Consider the following 19,782-nt stretch of genomic DNA (forward strand, 5'->3'; position numbering starts at 1 on the left):
TCATTATAATGAGCTGAAATTCGGCTTATTTTCTTTTTCTGCCTCTTAACTTCCTGGGAAGGACAAGTTTACTACTACTTGTCTTTGGAACCACTTTGGGCTCATCAGGTTTTTCCTCTCTGCTGTGTTACTGGCAAAGGTTGTCTCAAGAGCACCTGTTTCATCTTCAGCAGCAGTGTTATTATTAAACATGGGTCCTGAGCAGGATTTACACCCTTCCTCTGGAAACACAGGAAGCTTGTGTCAATTCCTACTCTTTCACAGACACGCGTCAGCTTGTGAGGGACTATCGTTCATTAAAAATTTAACAGAGCAAACCTGACAGGATTGGTCTCTTGGTGCTACAACAGTATAAATATTTAACAATGACATGATGATACATTTCTATTAACACAGCTGGCATTCTGCACTTAAGCACAATGGGATAATAGTCCTTTTTATGACTACATAGGCAGTAAAATATTTATGTAATAGGTGGACGGACCAAAGCTACAGTGAACAGTGCAGAAGAGGCAATGTCTTATGACCAAAGCGATGGAAATCCCTAGTGATTTTCACATAAAACATTGTTATTTGTGGACTCTGAAAGGTTGGTTTCCTCTGAGGTAGAAGTTCCACTCATGTTTGCCCAAGCCCGTTGTGCATGCTCTCTTCTACTGCTCACTCCTACTGTACAAGGCTAAACAGACATTAGATAGAAGCTCTTTCTTTGCTATCAGGTTAATTAGCTGCTCTGCCATTTTGTTTAATAATTCAGCTGCAGTGTCCAGGAGGTCAGTCTGACAGTGCTCGTTGCCACAAGTTATCAGTGTTGATTGTTGCTGCTTTTTACCTGTTGAAAAGTTGTCTTCTAGTACCTGGGTGCCACTGTGGACTGGCAAGTCACCACCCAGTACAGGATTTCATTTCTCCAGCGAGCACATCTCTTTTAAATCCAAACAGCAATTCCATTGAGTTTTAAACTGATAATTTATGATAACAAAGAAAGAGCAAAAGAGAAGGTCATGCAAGATTTTAAGGTAATGATGGACAGGTAGAATCAGAAAGCATGGGGACTGCCCTCCTCCCCACCATATCCCCTAAATTACCTCTTTTTGTAGAATGCAAACATCTCCCTAGGCTCCAGAGAGAAAGGGATAGAGGTGTCTGAATGGCAGCACTCAGCCTTCCTCCTACTCTTACCTGCTGTGGCAGGTGACAGGAGAAAAGCTCAGCAGCATAGTCCTCTTCTTCAGGGTGTTCAGGCACTGCAGGCAGCCCTTCTCAGACATTCAGTTAGCTCCTGCCCTTGTGCATCTCTTCTCAAAGTCCTTACAATATCTTCTGGGGAAAGTCCATCAGCTAGATCCCACATTAGAAAACAGAGGAAGAGCACAGGTCATAGAGGTGTTGTTTTGGAAGCTGTTGCAACTATTCAGCCGTAACAAAGCCTATCTGTATCCAAAGGGTGTACCGCGGATTTGATGGAACCAAGGGAGCAAGAGCTGAAGTTCAGACTATCGTGCCGTGTCCCTGGACCTCGCAGAGATTTCAGGTACTTGATCTAGATCTGCTAGGAGCAGATCATTGTTGTAGCTACACTTTTTTAGTAAATTCTTCTTTCATGATTCTGGCCAGATTTTGAGATTTTATTCTATTACCATCCAAGTCCATGAGTTGTTCCAGTGACTGCTGTGGAGACTTTGTGGAACAGGGTATATAGATTGCTAATATCAAGGATTCGTAAACTCCTATAAAAATTAGTGGAGGAAGGGAAATTTCAAACATAATCATCCTCTCTCTTCTTACATTTATTAGCATTTTCTCATGTATAAAGTTGTGTGATTGGAGACCTGGGGTAGGAACAATATATTTTTACCTTCAAAAAATGCACCTATTTGGTTTACCTATGAAATTCAATTTTCTTGTCTAAGTATTCTTGAATATAAATTTTTGAAACTGGACTTAATTCAGATCGTAATTGGAAAATTGTTTAAAGATTTTTTTTTCTCTCAGCTCTGTCTTTGAATTGATGTAAATAACAGAACTAACCTGGCAATTTTTAACAGTATGATCAAAAGTACTGCTTTTTCACTGCTCATATTTTGACTTTTTTACTCAGGTCTTTGCTTTGTTCAGTAACTCATGCCAGTTCAAGGTAGATTGGAGCAGAATTACTTATTTATCCAATTAAATAGGTTATTTTTCTACAAACATGCCTCAAAAATCTGTGCCACTTGGTCAAGTGTAGGTAAACTGGGCAATGTACAGCAGGGACAGGCCTGTTCTCAGCTGTGCACGGTGACACTGAACTTGGTCAATGTGAAAAAGCAGATGGTTTAGCATATAGGTAGGTTGATATACCTGATACAAGGCCTGCTATATACTACCTCTGAGCTTCTTTCCAATCTAGGGTGCACAGGCTTAAGCTAGCAATGTGACTAATATATGTGCAAACATAAAAGTAGTCTTTCCCTCCCTTTCTTCTCAGCTTAGAGGAATATTCTAATCAGTTATTGCTGGCAGGAGAAGAAGGGGAAGAAATTTGGAGCAAGGGAAATGTGTGACTGTTGACTTTGCAGTAGCCCTGTCAATAAAAAATGTATTCTACTTTTAATACATACCATTTGGAAGGCAAAGCCCCTTTTAAAATGCTTCAGAACTCATGTCCTTTTTAATTGCCTGGAATTCATGGTGGCTGTGTGAGAAAGCCATAAACATATACAATCATAAAAACACATTTAGACAACCCAAACAGAATCAGTGCCATATTATTTTAGTTTATTATTCCTAGTGGAGTACAGATTGGTCTTCCTACTTTGATATTTATTTATACCAAAGAACTACAAGGACATAAATGCCACTCTTGGGATAATCCTAATGCTGGATCTGAGCAGAATACACATTGCATCTGTCTCATTTGCAGTAAAATGAAGGCGTGTTTAGGTGTAGTCCTGCTAATGAAGGACAAAGTTGAAGGTCAAATGTAGTCTTCAAAATGAATGTGTCACTGTGCAACTGAGAGAACTGTACTTTTTGCATTAAGAAGTTTTCTTACAATATCAAATAATGAAGAAAGGGAAAAGGAAAATGTAGCTCCTTGGCTTTATTATTCCTTTTTCTTTGAAGCCACTTAAGGATTCTGCTCAAGACTTTAGTGCTCATATGAAAAATTAATGATGGGTTTTTGCTAGACAGAAAGCCTTCTTATTTTGCACATGATTAACAAAGAAAACTCAATGCAGAAGTGAGATACGCAGCAGGGGGTGGTTCTCTCTGAGGCCAGCTCACAGCTTCACACCAGAACATTTATTGACATGGGAAAATACCCACTTTTATCCAAAGACAGTTAAACAGATAGGATATGTGCAGGGCTATACATGCTGAATAACAAGGAACAGATCCTTGACAAAGGAAAATGTCAACCAAAATAAACAAACAGCCTCGCAGCAGTCTGACCCTGCACTGTGCCTGTGGGCTGTTTTGAGTCTACTGCAGAGCCAGGCGCAATGTTAGTCTTTTGCTAGTTATTGTCAGCAAGTAGATTATCAGCTGAAAGGCTGGAGGGTGACTTCAGACAGTCTGCCTGTAGCAGAAGAAAAGCCAAGGCCATGTAGGCAGAATATGTAAGCCAGATCTGCACTCTGCTCACATGCTATTTTGATTTGATGTTCCTCGGCTACAAAGGTCTCATTTGGGGGGCTGGGGTACTTTCCCCACAGGTCTTTTCCCACAAGTAAGAGCACAGTTTAAGGTCTCACGAGTTTGTCCAACTGAAAGCAGCCTGGTTTAATTCTGTTGGTCCTGCATATACCCCTTAATTTTTAAACCTTCTTATTTTGGTCTGGTCAGCCAACTTGGTGCATCTTCTGGAGATTCAGAATGGCCATCTGCTCCTGGCACCCTAAAGAGGAAAGCCAGCCAAACAAGGTATAATTTTTACAAGTTGTGATCGAAGTGCAATGCGTTTTATTTATTTTAAGCATAAGACAAGACAAACCTCTATTACTGGTGTACATTTATGATTTGCCCCCAAGTACAGGAAGCCCTTATAAAATCTCTGTTAAATACAACAGTGCACTACAAAGAGCTGAGTTGGGTTATGAATCTCAGGTCAGATTCAGGGTTTCAGGTGTAAAATGGGAATGAAACAGATCTCCCTGGGTGAACTGAACCAGAAAGCTTTTTTTTCCTTTTCTTGTTATGCATGTAAACAGAAAATGATCCCCCAAATACTGCCATTATGAACTAGAAGCTGTGTTTATCTGTAGGCTCTAAAAGGAGTTATGTTAGCTTTGAAAGTACTATGCCTAAGTATATATGAAAGGTGCAGAATTAGTGTCAAACAAACAAAAAGCAGTGTTCCATGTAGAAACCTGATTTCCTTAAAGCTTTATTCCACATAGAGAGCAATGCTGAAGTTTTCCCATGCTATCTGGAGTGCCGCTTGCTTTTGAGGAAAGAAATGTGGTGAAAGTTAAAGCTGATAAGAACTGGTCTTTAGCAGAAGGAGGCAACGTAGGGCTTATTTTGACTAATAAGTTATCTCTAAATGATAGGGAATCAGATATGCTAGATATAAAAAGACATTAAGCTTCAAATAGAGCACCCGATAACAGTACTTACGAGTTTTTCTAAAAGGCTTCATACTTTGTCTGATTTGGTTATAGTTTGTTTGCCTGAGCAATCCTTTTGAAGTTACCTACAGTGGTGGCACTGAAATGCAGTGACTAGTGTACAGTCAGAGACCGAGGCTGGCTGATGACAGAACTGGCTAACAGCCATTTTCACAGCAATTATTTTTTTTTTGTGGACTTTTAGATCAGATCCCTGCAGGAACAGATTGAGTGGAATTTTTGTTTTGTTATTATGAATGTTTTGATACTGCAGTAATGATTTTTTGATATTTGATAATAAAACCTTGGGATGATAGTAGTGGAAGCCTCAGAGTAGCTTTCATAATCTATTGATTTTGTGTTTTGTAGTGGTGATTTTTTTTTCTTTGTCACCATCAGTCGTTCATTTATGTTTTCATATATATAATTTTTGTGTGTATTTCTCTCACTGCTTTTGCCTACCACCAAGTACTGATACTTATAAAGTATATAGAAATAAATGTGCTTACATTATCCTGTCAAGTGCTACCAAACAAACACAAAGCAGCACAGCCCAAGTTTTGTCCTGCAGGACAACTGAATTTAGTGGGAGCTCTGTTTCAGCTACACACACAAAGAAGATTGCGCCCTGTCTGAGAGAAGCTGGGATGTTTTTGATCAGTGAGGTTATATTCCAGCCTGTAACTCAAGATTCAGACAAAGAGTAGGCTTTAAGAATTAATATAATTTATGTCCCTAAGTTGTAACATCTCTAAAACAGGAATTGCATTGCCATGTGTCATCTGCAAAACATCCAGAATATTTTGGCAGGGGAGACAGAATATGACGATGCAATTGTAACTACAGCTGTGAAGCGCAGAACTAGAGGCTTGCCTGAGAGAGAGCCGTGCCCTTTGCTCCTCGGAGCCTCTTGCTGATGCAAGCTGCCAGGTCTCACTGTTGTACCCTCACCAGCCAAGAAGCAGTTTCTGCTCTGGCTTGTCCAAACTTAGCCTCGTGCTGATGAGCAGCCGGTATTGGCTTGCTCGTCAGCTGCTGCCAAGCATGTGGCACAGGCTGCATTTTCCTCACCTTTGCTCAGCTACAGTGGAGACCTGTGTTTCCTTCTTCTCTCCAACCAAAAATGTCTGTGAAGTCTTACAGGTATCCACTTATTCTCAAGACCTACATTGCTTTTTTATTTCAGCTGAAATTGTCCGACAGGCTAAAAAGTTTCTGTGAGGCAGTATGAGAGAAAAATCAGGACAGACAGACAGACAGCAATGGCATGACCCTCATTTCCTTAGGAAACCAAGCTAAAAAAGAAAATGTAACCTCAGACCCTTTGCTGAGGGCTTTGAAAGCCACGATAAGAACATATATATCCCAGATCAGAAACGACATCTGTGGAGATTACTCTGTTCTTGTGGCTGTATTAAAGGAGTCAAGAAAAGAAACCAACTGAAAATAGCCCTTAAGTCCTTTTAAATGACCACTATAATTATTAATAACAATTTTAGTGTGTTCACTTTTCAAATTAAAAAAAGGTGATATGGTACAACTGAAACCAGAGGGGGACACCTGGGGGGCAGACCACGATATGCATGCAGAGGTGCCCCCCAGCCCCGCTCCCCGCTCATGGGGCAGACTGAGGAGTGGGCGGCTGTCATGTGCTGTGCCGGTAAAACCAACCAGGAAAGGAGGCTGGCATCAGCATCCCTTCCCTAGGTAAGGTCTACAACAGAGAGAGCAGAGAGGACATTGCATTTTGCTGTGTAGCAGCAGGGGGGTACATCTGTGGAGCGTGCTCATGAGAGGAAAGCCACGCATCCTCTCTGAGGCCACGCTCACCTAAGCACTGTACTCACAGGCAATTTGTAACCATTTAGGTGGGTGTTTGGCATGATTTGACTTTAAAGCTTTATTAAAGCCCTTCAGTCCATTCACCAGTGACCTTGAGAGGTTCTATCATGTGCTGGCAATTGTGTAGACGATGCATTTCCATACGGGGCACTAAACCCTTCTGTATTGGAAAAGTCATTTGGTCTGTTAGATCTTGCATGGAAAAAATACAAATATTTCATAAGGACAAGTGGGCAGATTATTCTCAGGCTATTGATTCCTCATTTTGATCTGCTGAAAACCTGGTGCTGAACAGACCTCCCTACTGGAGAGACTGAGCAAAACAGCCATTACAGGGAGAGGCTCTGGGCATTTATTGATTACACATGAGAACACTAATCATGCAATAGCAAAGATTGAGCATGCTGTTGTGATGACTATTTGCATAAAAAGGTAACATTTGACTGTTGGGAAGCTATATCTTTTCAGAACATTAATGATAGCTGTCTCTGATCTGGTCTCTTTCCTTGCCACAGCCAGCTGGGCAGCTAGTTCCTCGGGCTTTTCCTTGTCCAGCATCTAGACAACCAGGACAACACACATTATGTTGTCTGCAACAAGTAAGTTAGCAAATATATTTAGTGCACTAATTGAAAATCAAACTCCTATCTCCAGCAAACCTACAGGATGTTGTTTCATCTCTTAAGAATACTTGAAAAGAGTATCAATTTTGGATTTTTGAAATGGCTAACGATTTTCTATTTGATTCTTGTAACCCAGATGTCAGTTCATTTCAATCAGTTTTTGTAGTCAAATTCTTGTAAACTTTCCTAACTCCTGACAAAACACTAATGTTGCCAACTTCAAGTATTCAAAACTCAGAAATGAGGAGGCCCTTAAAATTATGAGCAAAACTATTACAGTTTACTCTTTCACAACAGTATTTGTTTTTCCCACTTTACCTTTCTGATTTTTTATGCAATTCATCAAAGATACAGACCAAAAATGAGGATAGAAACTTTCTACACTGTTTTTTTAACAAATGACAAATTTTACACACATTTATATAACGCCAAGCTTTATGACTTTAAGAAAACAAACGAAATTATAACACTCGTCATCAGACTAGGTAATGCTTCGTAAGCTGCAAATGATTGCTACAAAACTTACCTGTATGAAATACTTCGCAGTTTCTCCACTTTCCTGTCTTTGTTACTGTAAGCTGGTAGAGTTAGTCATTGGAAACATTGGAAACATCCACAAGTGCATTCATTGAGCATTTTGCTTGGAGAATAATGTATATAACCAGAAAATAAAGCATGTTACCGGAGAGGGTGTAGACCTTGGTCACAAGCCCTCAAAATCTGGGGACAGCAGTCACTGGGCTCTGACCATGCCCTGAACTGGGCTCTGAAGAGCATGTAGGTGTTTGCCAGAGGCAGGGGAAAATCAGTCAGAGAAAGAAACAAATGGAGGAAGGTTGTTTACTACATATCATGTGTGCTCAGTCTTGGAGAGAGACCATGGACAAGTGCAACCTTTTTGTGCAGCTTTTTAGGTACCTGCTGGTCCTCTGCTTTGTCAGTGGATGCCCAGGCATCTCCTCTGGCAATGCCACTGGGAGGACTGCAAGATTTCCATAGATGGCAGGTGGTTATATAGCTCTATAGGTGCTTGGATGACTTATGACCATACACTTAATCTTTGTTGTGACATTTCTCCCTTGTTTTATCACCATATGGCTGGTCATACCAGCTGCCTTCTGAACATCAGAATCCCACATTTAGAAAATAGATGCCCTCAGCTATCAATCTTGTAGCTTAAACCCCACAGCAAAACATTCACAACCTTTTCTAGAAGCATCTAGAAGTAGAGGCTGAGACAAATAACAATTTAGTATTGTTTGTGCTAGGGGCTGGAGCCGATGAAAGATTTAATCTGTGTTTCTGTACACATGTGGATGCCAACGGCACTGGTTTGGTGCAGAAGACAAAATTGCTGGAGTTTCTGGTGCTGCTGTGCACTTGGGCATATTGGAAACAACCAGTTCCGAATGAATGTATGAAGACACCACACTGTGCACACTATGTAGCTCCATAAGTGCAATATGGTTTTGTTTATTAAGTTAGAAATGAGAACGGCCCAGACTGAGCTCTTCTTCCTTAGATTATACCCCTTCCAACTACAGTACTTTGTGCCTAGTGCCTGCAAGTCTCAATCCCTTGCAGGTGGGATTCAACAAGGTATTTTAAGCACCAGTACCTCCACAAAATACTTTACCAGATGAGGTCCTGAAAGATATCAGTCCTGTAAATGCCTGTTTGGCTTGCTGAGGGACTGGAGGATTTGCTCCACGTCTGAGGAGAGGAATCAAATTGTCTGTTCAGTAGGATAATCTTTCTGTTGTAGGGATGAAAATCTCGGAGGACTTCACTCATGCTCAATGGTCTTGTAATTAAATGTTACACACTTGATGAGCATTGCATTGCAAGCCTCAAGGCTAATTTACATGTTACCACCAAAATGTCTTATTTCAGTTTGCTTATAAAAATACTGTGCAGGCATCATTGCATGTCATTGCAAATGGTTTGTTTCAATGATGCTTGGGTGAGTCTTAAAATTACTAAAAGCTGTACATAATTACCATTAAAGAGCCCTGTACAGAACCAATAATACTTCCCCTACAATAGCTATTTTATGACTAAGATGGCTTTCCTGATGTGACTGACAATGCTAGGATCACAAACAAGCAGCCTGCCAGCAAATAAAGAATAGCTTTTTCGGGAAACAAAGTAGTTTGATTCAATTATAGTATTATGTGCATAATTAAAGTGTATGTCACTTTTCCAAGAGTTGCCCATAATTCACAACAGTAAGGCAGGGTAGGAGGAAGGAGAGAATAATGAAAGTAGATAGGAGCGCGCTGTATGAATGGTGATAGGTATGATGCCATTATAAGGTATTTACTGGCACATTTAAATGCTTTATGTAGTAGAAGTTGCTTTTAGTGATTTGGGGCCACGACTTATGTCAGTGTTTTCATAATGGATGAGTGATGAGAGAAAAAGCTTTTCTAAACTCCAGGATCCATTTAGCACACACACAGCTTTATCAGTTTCTTGTTCTGAGGAGGTCGTCCCGCGAGTAACATTTCAACACAGGCATATCAGATGGACTGAACTGAGGTTTCTAATAACTCATGGTTTCTTTTAATACTTATTTGACTGACTTCAAAGCAATGCTAAAGCACTGCAACCGTTTATTGGAATATATTAATAATAATAAATTAGAGTTTCATTCACTGAATTCAAACCCTTAGAAGAAAAAATAACCTTGTGCAGATGCAGGAAAAAGGCAGAGAAATATTAGGTGACTTACCCAGTCTGCAGCACATTTGTGGAAGAATTAGGAACAGAACCTTTGGTCTCTGGCCTTTTTTCCAAATCATCATATTTCCTGTGGTTTTGCCACAGTAAAATGGTTTTGCATATGTCCTGTCTTGGAAATATGAAAAATATATGCAAAATGCAAAGCAGCCAATTGGACTGTCTTTTAGAATAATTCATCATTTATGAAAGGTACGTCTTGAAGCCTAAAGAGATCGTGTGCAATTGCACACTGTCAGAGAGACTGCAGCACTTCACTGCCAATTTGTAAATAAAATAGTGGTCATGCAAAAGGGCTTAGGCCAGTGGGGTGAGTTTCCATAGATAAAGGAAAGGCAACGTGCAAAGATAATGCAACCCAATTCGTACACTCTAGACTTTAAGAGTTGTGCTGACCCTGTAAGAAAATGGAGTAATGCAGAGTCATTGAATGCAGCTAGGCTTCTCCAATGGTAATATTTTGCATAATCCAAACAAAGAAATCCCTGCTTACTTGAAAAGCTAAAAGAATAAAAAAGTCATCAAGCGCAAAAAGTCCTTTTAGATTAACATCTTGGCAAATACATAAGCACTTTTATACCTTAAAGACGTGCTGAACAATGTTGGTAAAGTGTGGATCACTCCAATACAGGGGACTGCAAACAAAGCAAAATTCCCTTTATTTCCCGATTCTGACCGTCAAACGATCTTTGTTAAAAATATGCTCCTCCTGGTAGCTGGCCAATACCTGACTCAATTCCTTATCCGGTGCTGTCTAGCTCCCTTTGTATCACTGCAGTTTCCATCCTATACCTCACTGTTCCCCTCCATTATGTTCAATAAATACAATATGTTTGGTGCCACTGCTGATCTGCTGAGCCAGTCAGTGGCCAGCCCAGTGACTCAGACTTGGTCTCAGCTTCAAAGGAAAAATGATGATGCCTGTCTTTCTAGGTCTGAACTCCTCCGGTGAGCAGTATCACAGATGTAATATGGATCTTCAGTAATTACTGAAACCACGGTTTGTCACAAGCTGCTAGGGGCACTGATGGACAATCGGTTTCTGGGTATAGTTAGGGGAAGGAATATGTAAGAAACTGTGATATTTGCGACAGGCTCATCTTGGATTTTTTTTTCCCCCAGGGGATAAAATGTACATGTGGAAGCAGTGCAAATGACAAGCTAGTACCTATATTCATCTATAGTGCTTTCCACCTCTCTGATATTTAATATATATGCAAAAATTACTCCAGTGTAAATGAGAAGCTGGGCTAAGCAGTAGCCACATCTACACTAAGTGCAAGTTGTATCTCCTGTGAAGTTCATGCACATCAGCAGTTTACGAAACAAGTATTTTTGGCCCTTAGGAAAGAGCAGAACTGCCTGCATATCCCAGCCACCCTCCACACCGGTGCCACTAGGGGATCCTTATGATGCTCAGCAAATAAAAAATTCCTTCTCCACAGCCCTGAGCCTTGTAGCAGGCCCAGAGCTTACTGCAATGTACAGGCACTTTCCTGTCCTCTGTGAGCCTTAAAAAAAAAAAAAAAAAAAAAAAGGGGAAATCTAAAAGTTTGCTCTTTTTGTGAAGCAGTTCTGCTTTTTATTCTTTTTCTACCCTTACCTTGTAGTGCAAATACAGCTTCAGAAACTACATAAAACATCCAAAGCCACAGATTGTGAAGTAAATTCAAGATTGAGAGAGGATGAAAGACAAAATGGACTCAGAGCCTGACAGGCTTTGGATGAAGCTTTACAAGGAGCCAGAACTGCAAAGGATGCTGTTGCAGTGAGGACCTGTCTGTGCATGTGAACCGCAGGCCCGGCGTGCTGCACAGTTGGAAATCCAACATTCAGAGGTAGGAGTGTACAGTGTGGTCCAAGCCAAATAATTAATGGCACTTTGTTTCATGACTTAATATTTAAAACTATGTTGTTCCAATTACTGAAAACATTTAGTTTTCTATGAGAAATATCCCCCTCCCCCAAAGTAATGTATTTTAACTCCATTCAGGACTTTTTTCTAAGCTGCACTTGTCTCTAGAATTAGGCTTCCTTCAAAAATCATCACTGACTTCATGGCACAGACAGCTATGTCTCTCCAGCCTTTATTAACTCAGCTGCACAAAATCTCCATGTCTGCAGCTCGCCATTTGTTGTTTTGTTTGTTGCACTGCTGAAGACTACCAGCATTTCACCAGTAAAGGCTCTCATGTCTGTAGCTATCCTATTTTCTCTCGTGTCACTCAAGCGAACTGCCTTGAAGCTTGCCTGCACTGAGGTCGGAGCGGAGCTGCAGGAGCCCAGGGACCCTGCTGGGGGCTGACGTGCCAGGCACCCGCTCGGCCCGCGGGAGCTGCGGGTGCAAATGCGAGCAGGGCTCCCCGGCACTGCCAGGAGCCAGGCAGGCTTTTGCCTGAACGAGTACTGGGGGATGGGGCACTCGTTCAGAGCCACAGACAACTGCTTAAAATACCAGATGTGTGCAGAAGATGGAAATTGGCAATGTTACGAATTCAGAAGGCATGGGATGAACACCTGACATAATGACAATGGCCTCACCCCCCTTTCTGACCAGCTACCCCAAACACAGCGAGCCCTCTGAACAGTTTAACTGTAGCCCTTGCCCTTATTCATTAGTTATTTTGATGTACTGTGATGAATGGGGGAGATCACTATATATAAAAAGAGTTCAATAAGCAGTATGGAACAGTGCTCATACGTTCGTTTACAGGTTTACTCTGTCCTTACTAGATTGGTAGTTTCCAGCCTGGAGTCATGACAGTTTGGTTGGCACTCAGAGTTTTGCCCTCCTTTCCCCCTCTCTGTCATGGAAGTCATCATTTTCAACCAGGTATTTTTGAGTGTTACCTTTATTTTAGTTGCCAGTGTCTTTAAGAGCTTAACTCTGTTCCTCTTACCACCATCTCTGCAGGTGCTTCTGGAAAGCCAGGAGGAGACTTCTACCTCCTGTGCTTGTTGCCAGCATGATTCTGTGGTTTCCCAGCTGTGGTGAGGAACTGAAGTATGCTGAGCAGTACTGATGCTGTCCTGGCATAACAGCAGGTATGTAAATACATGGTACTTCAATGCCACAAAGATTTTGGAAGGTAGAACAAGGAATGAGGGAAGAGTCTATTATTTTCTTTAGAAATAGCCCTCATCCTCTGCCTTCCCTTGACACCTGCCTCTCACAACACCCCTGTGTTGCAAAGTGCACTTCTTCCCCTGCGGAGGCTCTGCTTCTTTTGGAAGGGCTTCCAAAAGGATAACAGCAACACTGAAATCCCACTTGGCCTGCTTGTTTTTTTGCCAGCCCTACTCGACTGCCCTGCAAAAACAGAGAGGAATATTTTCCTTGCTTTCAAGAGTAAAGTCCTCAATTATCATGTCACGAAAGGAAACAGGCTGTTTGGTAGTGAAGTAAAAATGCTGACTTTAAACCTGAGATAAGGTTCTATCATTTACACTAATGAGCTCACTGGTGGGGAATTTGTAAAATTTTATGATAAAAAGTAGCTGTAGTCAGTATCTGATGGAATTTATTATTTCAATTTTTTGCTGAAAATACACATAACTACTAATAATTTTCTCATTCAAACCTAGAGAGAAATAAAATACAGTGAGAATTGTCCCAGTAGAAGTTCAAAGAATTTGTAAGTAATCCATTATTTTAGAGTTATTGCTTAACCACAGGTTGTTCTGAATTCTGCTGGGAAGCCTGTAAATACTTTTAACTAGTTGAGTAATGAATTAGTTACTCAGAAGGAGGAGACCTTAATGAAATATTAATATTAGGATTTTAACTGCTGATAACTTGTGGTTAAAAGTTAAGCCTCCAGATCTGATAGTCATCATTGTCATGTCAGATTTTGGTTTCTGGTGGAAAGGCACTCTGGGATTGCCCTGTAATAGTTTCTGTGCCAGACACTGTATATTTCCAACGAGTGCAGTCAAAAAGGGGAAGTATCTAATAGCCTTTTCTAGCATATACTGTCAGAGCACTGAGAAACATTAAGGAAATCTTCCATTCGCTGTAGGTTACAAAGACCTAGACTGTTCTGTTCAGAACCAGAAAAGACGTGTCTGGCGGGAGAGAGCAACAGAGCAGCCCTGCTATGATAGTGGTATAAATGGATGAAAGCAAAGGGATGACAGAAAGCAGAGAGGAATAAAGATGTCTTCAGTTGAAGGACTGGAAAACTCTCACAGTTTGACACCCGTGTGAGACAGGAATGAAATTCCAGCAAGTTTTCTCTCCCCCTCTGATATTTTTCCAGATATTTTTCCAGCCTACCCACTGAGCTTGAGGTGTTTAGGCCCCACAGTGTCTCTGGTTCAATGCCTGGAAAAGCTGGCCAGAGCTGCAGTATGGCGCATGGACTTGCTTGCATGACCACTTGCCACTGTCTGCAGGCAAGAAATAGGTCCTTACAAAATATCCCACGTGCTGGTTGTACCTCTGCAGCCTTGTTTTCTACCTATGGGTAGCTGGGCTTCTGCAGTGCTGTCTGAGCTGCCTCATCCTCCTACCGGTCATGGGTTTGTCTCAGCACTGTGACAGCAATTTGGGAGGGGGCGCAGGGTTGCATTATAGGCACTAATCCCATAATAGAAATAGCTGAACAGTAAACGATGAAGATGGAGACTTAGATGTTGAGAAAGTATGTAGTGGATAGGAGGAAAACATTTGGAAGAGCTAAGTGGGATGGCTGGTTTACGGGCAGTTACTGACGGTTTCTAACTCTGTGAGTCCTGCAAGGTACTGGCAATATGGGATAAATGAGGCAAAACAACAAAAAAAGATTGGTGTGAGGGACAGAAATGGCTGAGAAGCTGGTCTTGCATGTAAGTGATCACAACTATTATCATCTCTCAAGCAAAACATTGCATTTTTCACAAAAATACTGTCAAATCTACAGCTCTTGTTGCGCATCTCTGTCTTGATAAGGCTCATATCACTAAGAGATTTGAATTTTGTAGTACATTAAAAATTGTGTCTACTTGTTGCCTTCCTGTCTATCATCCCTCCATCCTGTACCCATCACTTAGTGCCTAATACAGATGAAGTGCTGACGAGTTGTTACTTTTCTGTGAGAAGAGCAGCCACTAGAGGGGAGGATGTACACGGAGAAGTCCCGCTCAGTACCTCTGGTGCAATGAGAGGCTTCCTGGGTAAGTAAAAAAAAAAAAAAACTTCAGAATTTTACCCATCATTTGTAGGCTGGTCTGGTTTATCCTTTCAGGTAAAATATATTGAATGAGATTATTTTTAGTAATGCAGTTTCAGTGTTCATCTTGAAACACAGCCAAAACTAAGGGCCAGGAAAAAAAAATCATTGGCTAAATTACACAGAGAAGATTGGATTACCTGTGCAAACACAGCTCTTAATTCTGCATATAAATAGAATCCCCAAATACAAGAGAACTGTAGTAGAAAATAAACCCAACCAACAGTCCCTAATAACCCCTAATTATTAGGAGTTTCAGTTAACATTTGGACAGCATTGGTCTTAATTCTTTTAAGTCTCAAAAGGAAGCATGACCGAGGTAGCCCCGTTTACAATTACAGCAAGCACACACGCTGTTCCAACCCACACTGGCTTTAGCTGAGTGTTCTCTGGCTGCTTGGGTTGGAATTTTGCCCTGTTAAAATACAATTACCTATTTGAATAGCGACTAAGTTTCAATGTGAGTTAGTTATTTGTAACAATGTACATGTTTTGACAGAAGTGTGTGACAAGGAAAACGGGTCAAGCTCCTGACTTTGGCATCATTGCTCACTTTGGAATTTTTTGTTACTGAAAGAAAACCTGCTAATATCCTATCCAAGCATTAGCTTTCATGCTATCCGTAAATACAGTAGAGATCTAGCTGTAAAGCAGACAGTCTCTCAAGGCAAGACTGAAACCCAACATTACTTTAAAATAAAGAAGACAGAAAAGCTTGACAGCACTGTGGACTTATGGACAATTATGGTTGTATAAACCAGAATGTTTAATAATTGTCTCAAGGATGGTGCTTTCAAGTATCTTTGGCATTGAGCTAACATTTTTCCCACTTTTAACATTATCCTATGTAATATATAAATGGGAGATTAGATGTCAAAGGCTGCAGGCAGCCAATAAAAAGCAGCAGACAACATTACCCATGTTATGTTAATAAACTGTGTTGTTCTTGGAAAACATACAAAACCCGATATCCGTACAGCCCAGTGATCCTTCAAGGTCGACAGTTTCATATTCATTTACTGCTGCACTCTCCACTTTGGTTAAGATCATCTAACAGTTTCTCTTTTAACCTTCTGTTTGCAGTTACCCGTATCCATCAAAATTTCTCCCTTCTGAGACTGAGATTTGCCATGATGGTAACTGCAAAAGGTGAATTTTTATTTCAACATTTTATCACTGTCTTTGCGAACATTTCAAAACACATTACAATACGGGGAAAACGCTAAGCTTAATTTGTTTGATATTCTCTGGCCAGAAGTGAGATCTGAAAGTAAAAAATCAGAACTATTTCTCTATAGGAAGGAGCGTATGATTAACCTTGGGAAGCAATCTGGTTTAATTTGATCAACTAAAATTAGAGAATGTTTGGAAATGAATATTTGCAAATGTCTACCTGGCGGTTGTTCTCAGGTATGCACCCAGCAAGCATATGCACTCTGTAGGGGTCCATGTTACTGGCTGGGTTTTACCCTCAGCATCCCTTCTTTCTCCTACAACCACAAGTGATCACAAGAGAATTCCTTTGGCTTGGTGCTGCTCTGCATGGCCATCTGAAGCAGACCGTCTGTGCCATTTTCCGTCCTTCCTCTGCTTGTACAACCTGTGCTGGCAGGCACGTGGCCCAGCAAGTCTCTGCGGCCTTTCTTATTCCACGGGGTGTGGAATGACAGATCATTTCTGCTGGGTGGGACCCTAACAGTTCATCTGCTCCTGCTGTGTACTCCTTCACTGAACTCAGTCTGCTCTTTGAGATACCTTAATTGCTTGCTGTGGTAGCTGAAGGTGACACCGTAAGCAAATCTCCATAAACACATGCAAATCTCTCTTACAACAGAAAATGAGATGGTTGTAGATAGTGTGCAGTATGGATCAGCAAGAGCTGTTTTGCTCTAAATCTCATTTTCACACATCCTCAGACTTTGTACAGAATCCCAGTAGATGCTTGGGAAGAGGAGTATCTTAAGTTTATATGGCCATATATGAATCCCTGAATTGCTTTTTGCTGTTTATCCTTCATAAACTAATATAGCAGCAAACAAACTGCATTTCATATAAGTTATCCAGTTACGGGCCAGACCTTGTATTTTGTACTCAAGAAGTATTAAATCAAAAGGCAGTAGTCTGTGAAAGGGTGGTTTTCTACACAGCTAGTTAAACTCTTGATAAATTATTCTCTTGAAGGAAAAAAAGGCTTCTAGTAGATTTTTCTGTACTTGTTTTCAGAAAAGCTTATGCTTGCCCCCCGTAGAAGCTTTTTTTCATAAGTGGAGCTAAAGTTAAATGTCTAGTCAGATTGAGTTTCCAGTGGTGCTTTCCTTTAAACAGGATTAAGGCTCACTGACAAGGTAATGCAGGGTAGGTAATGCTGTTGCTCATGATTTAAACTGCTTTGTGGCTAAATTGTGCTCTAGTTTCTAGAGATCTAGATCTAGTTCAGTACCTCTTAGATTTAAACTTTCTTCTGTAAGGTAAAAACCAGTTTATTTTGGTCTTTCTGTATTTTTTCTGGACTGAGACAAGCAACCCTCTCATTGCCTGAGCAGGACAGTAACTGGTTCTAAAGCGATTCTTCAGAGATTCCTGGGTTCTTCAGGATCATTCCATTGTTTTTCTTTATTCCTCCAGATTATTTCCAAGTTGGTGCTTTTCTTTAAGCATGGGTGAAACATTCAAGGCGTTCTACAGACTGTGCTCAAACTGTCAACAACTAGGTCATGGCTAGTTACCATGAGATGGACAGTTCACACATTTTCTCCGTACCCATATAAGTACTTCTGAAAAACAAACCAAAAAGGGTTCTGCTTGAGAAATACCTTAGTTTCTGTCCAATACCTACAGCATCTATTATAGTTTGTTAATACCTTGACCCGGCTGCCATTGTATCTGAACATCAATTGCCCTATTGTATCTCAGTGACATTGATTAACAAGGCAGTTTGTAATTAGATGGAGTAATGTAATTCGCGGCCCTCTGTAAACATCTGGATTTGCAAATCTGCACTCCTAGCTTGGGAGCTCTCTGCCACACATCACTAATTAAGCCATGTTCTTATATATCAGTACATACATCCTCCTGCTGAGCATCTTTTCTTTGTTCCCAGTACAAGTCAGAGCCTGTTGTCAATACAGAGAAAATCAACATAACTGCCTAGCGCAGCGTGTGACATTTAATGAGAATGAAGTAATGTCTAATTTGCATGGCTGGCATTACTTTATTAAAGCCAGAACTGCAGAAGCTGGGTGCTACAGCGCTAGTCAAGTGTGCAAGACTGATAGTCCATGGGAACGATGGGGTCTCGCTTGGGGAACTCCGCATCCCCTCCTTCCCTGTCTGACCACCTCCTATTTGCAGAAGAGGGCTTCTGGTAAAAGTGACAGATTCGCTCATTTTTCCAGGTCCCTCAGTTCTTGTTCTTTGTGTTATCTCCATCCTTCAGAGCCTGGGGAGCTGGTGGGATGGCTGGAGAACAAGAGCCCACCTTGCCTCCCCCCAGAGGAGTCCCCACAAAAACACCAAGCTGATTTTGATTTGGTTTAGCCTTATTAGTGCCTCTTAGAAACGTTTAGAAATAATAACTTCCTTTAAATACACTTGTTGATTCAGACTTTGGCTCTCAGTTAGGCCAGGCAGCGATGGCACGTTACGGCTCCCAGCGCGGTACCTTGCAGTGCCACACAGCAGCCTCCTCGCAGGTGTGCGTGGCTCCACCCACCCCCCTCCACTTCATTTGCTGCTTCCCAGGAGAGTTTTTGTCTCTTTTACATTAGCTCCCCAGCACCTTTCTGGCCATTTTCCTTGCCCTACATGTCTTTTGCCATTATGTTGTTTTCCAGGCTGCTTGGAGGCCAAACGCCTATAACGGTGTGGGGCATTTTGGGTGTCCCGGAGGCACGATGCCACTGGCTATAACTGCGTCCCGTCCCCTCAAAGGCAGTGCCAGCCCACCGGCAAACTGTGGCACTTCCCATCTCGTCTGAGCAACTTTCCTGGTGCACGCTTAACTTAGCGGGGCAAAAACATGGATAAAGTTTTGTTTGCACAAACTAAACTCTCGGGGAGAGATCCACGCGCCAGGTAAAGGCAATCGGAGCAGCCCAGTAAAATAAACTAAAAATCGAATCAAAAATTTTAATCAAAACTTTATCAAAGTTCATACTGATTTGCAGTCGGAGCCCAGTTTTGAACGGTATTAAACTTCCCAGAGCAGACGCTGCAAACTCCTCTTCAGTCTTTTATCCCTGACCACGAGTTTAACTTTGCGAACAGCCGCCGGTTAGGAAGGCAGGCAGCTGCAGCGCTGTGCCGCCGGCAGGTCACCGCCACTCTCTTCTCCCGCAGTTGCAGGCAGGGATTTTGCCCCGGCACAGCCAGGGCGAGCCCCGGGGCGGCGTGCACCGCGACCGGGCGACGCTTGCAGCCTGCGGAGAGGCAGAGGCGCTCGGGGGGGGGGGGCAGGACGCGGACCCCCGGACCGTGAGCACAGCGGCCGGGTCTTGGCTCAGGGGGCTGCGGGGGTCCCGAGGGTCCCGGGGGGCTGCGGGCTCCCGTCCCCCCAGCAGCACCGGGGCCACCCCTGCGCCCACCCGGGGGGCCCGTCCGCGACCCTCGCGGCCTCCCCCCGCCCGCCCCTCGCGGGCTCCCCGGCTCCCCTCGCTCCTACCTGCGCGGTGCTGCGGCGCGGCGCGGAGCGGGTCGGGCACCTGCTGCCGCTGCCGAGCCGGGCGGCGGGCGGGCCGGGCGGGCCGGGCGGACCGCGCGGCCATTGGCGGC

The 19,782-nt window shown here is 42.3% G+C and overlaps 1 protein-coding gene and 1 long non-coding RNA gene across 11 annotated transcripts in view; one reads left to right on the plus strand and one right to left on the minus strand.

Moving 5' to 3' along the window:
- Positions 1-19,648, plus strand: part of LOC308176705 (uncharacterized protein) — a 139,778-nt gene extending 120,130 nt beyond the window's left edge. For all 10 annotated transcript variants that reach the window (XR_013938509.1, XR_013938510.1, XR_013938511.1 and 7 more), the window contains 5 exons: positions 1,447-1,534; positions 11,413-12,847; positions 13,388-13,437; positions 14,834-14,956; positions 16,096-19,648. The gene's annotated coding sequence lies outside the window, so the exon portion shown is untranslated. The remainder of the gene's footprint in view (positions 1-1,446; positions 1,535-11,412; positions 12,848-13,387; positions 13,438-14,833; positions 14,957-16,095) is intronic.
- On the minus strand, positions 1,108-19,741 carry LOC308176706. Its single transcript, XR_013938516.1, has 3 exons — positions 19,673-19,741; positions 2,604-3,883; positions 1,108-1,341 (listed from the first exon to the last, which is right to left on the minus strand). It is a non-coding gene; the product is annotated as an uncharacterized lncRNA (long non-coding RNA).
- Between the last annotated feature and the right edge of the window lie 41 nt (positions 19,742-19,782).

The sequence above is a fragment of the Anser brachyrhynchus genome (genome assembly GCF_964034855.1).
Source record: "Anser brachyrhynchus genome assembly, chromosome: 12".
Lineage (NCBI taxonomy): Eukaryota > Metazoa > Chordata > Aves > Anseriformes > Anatidae > Anser > Anser brachyrhynchus.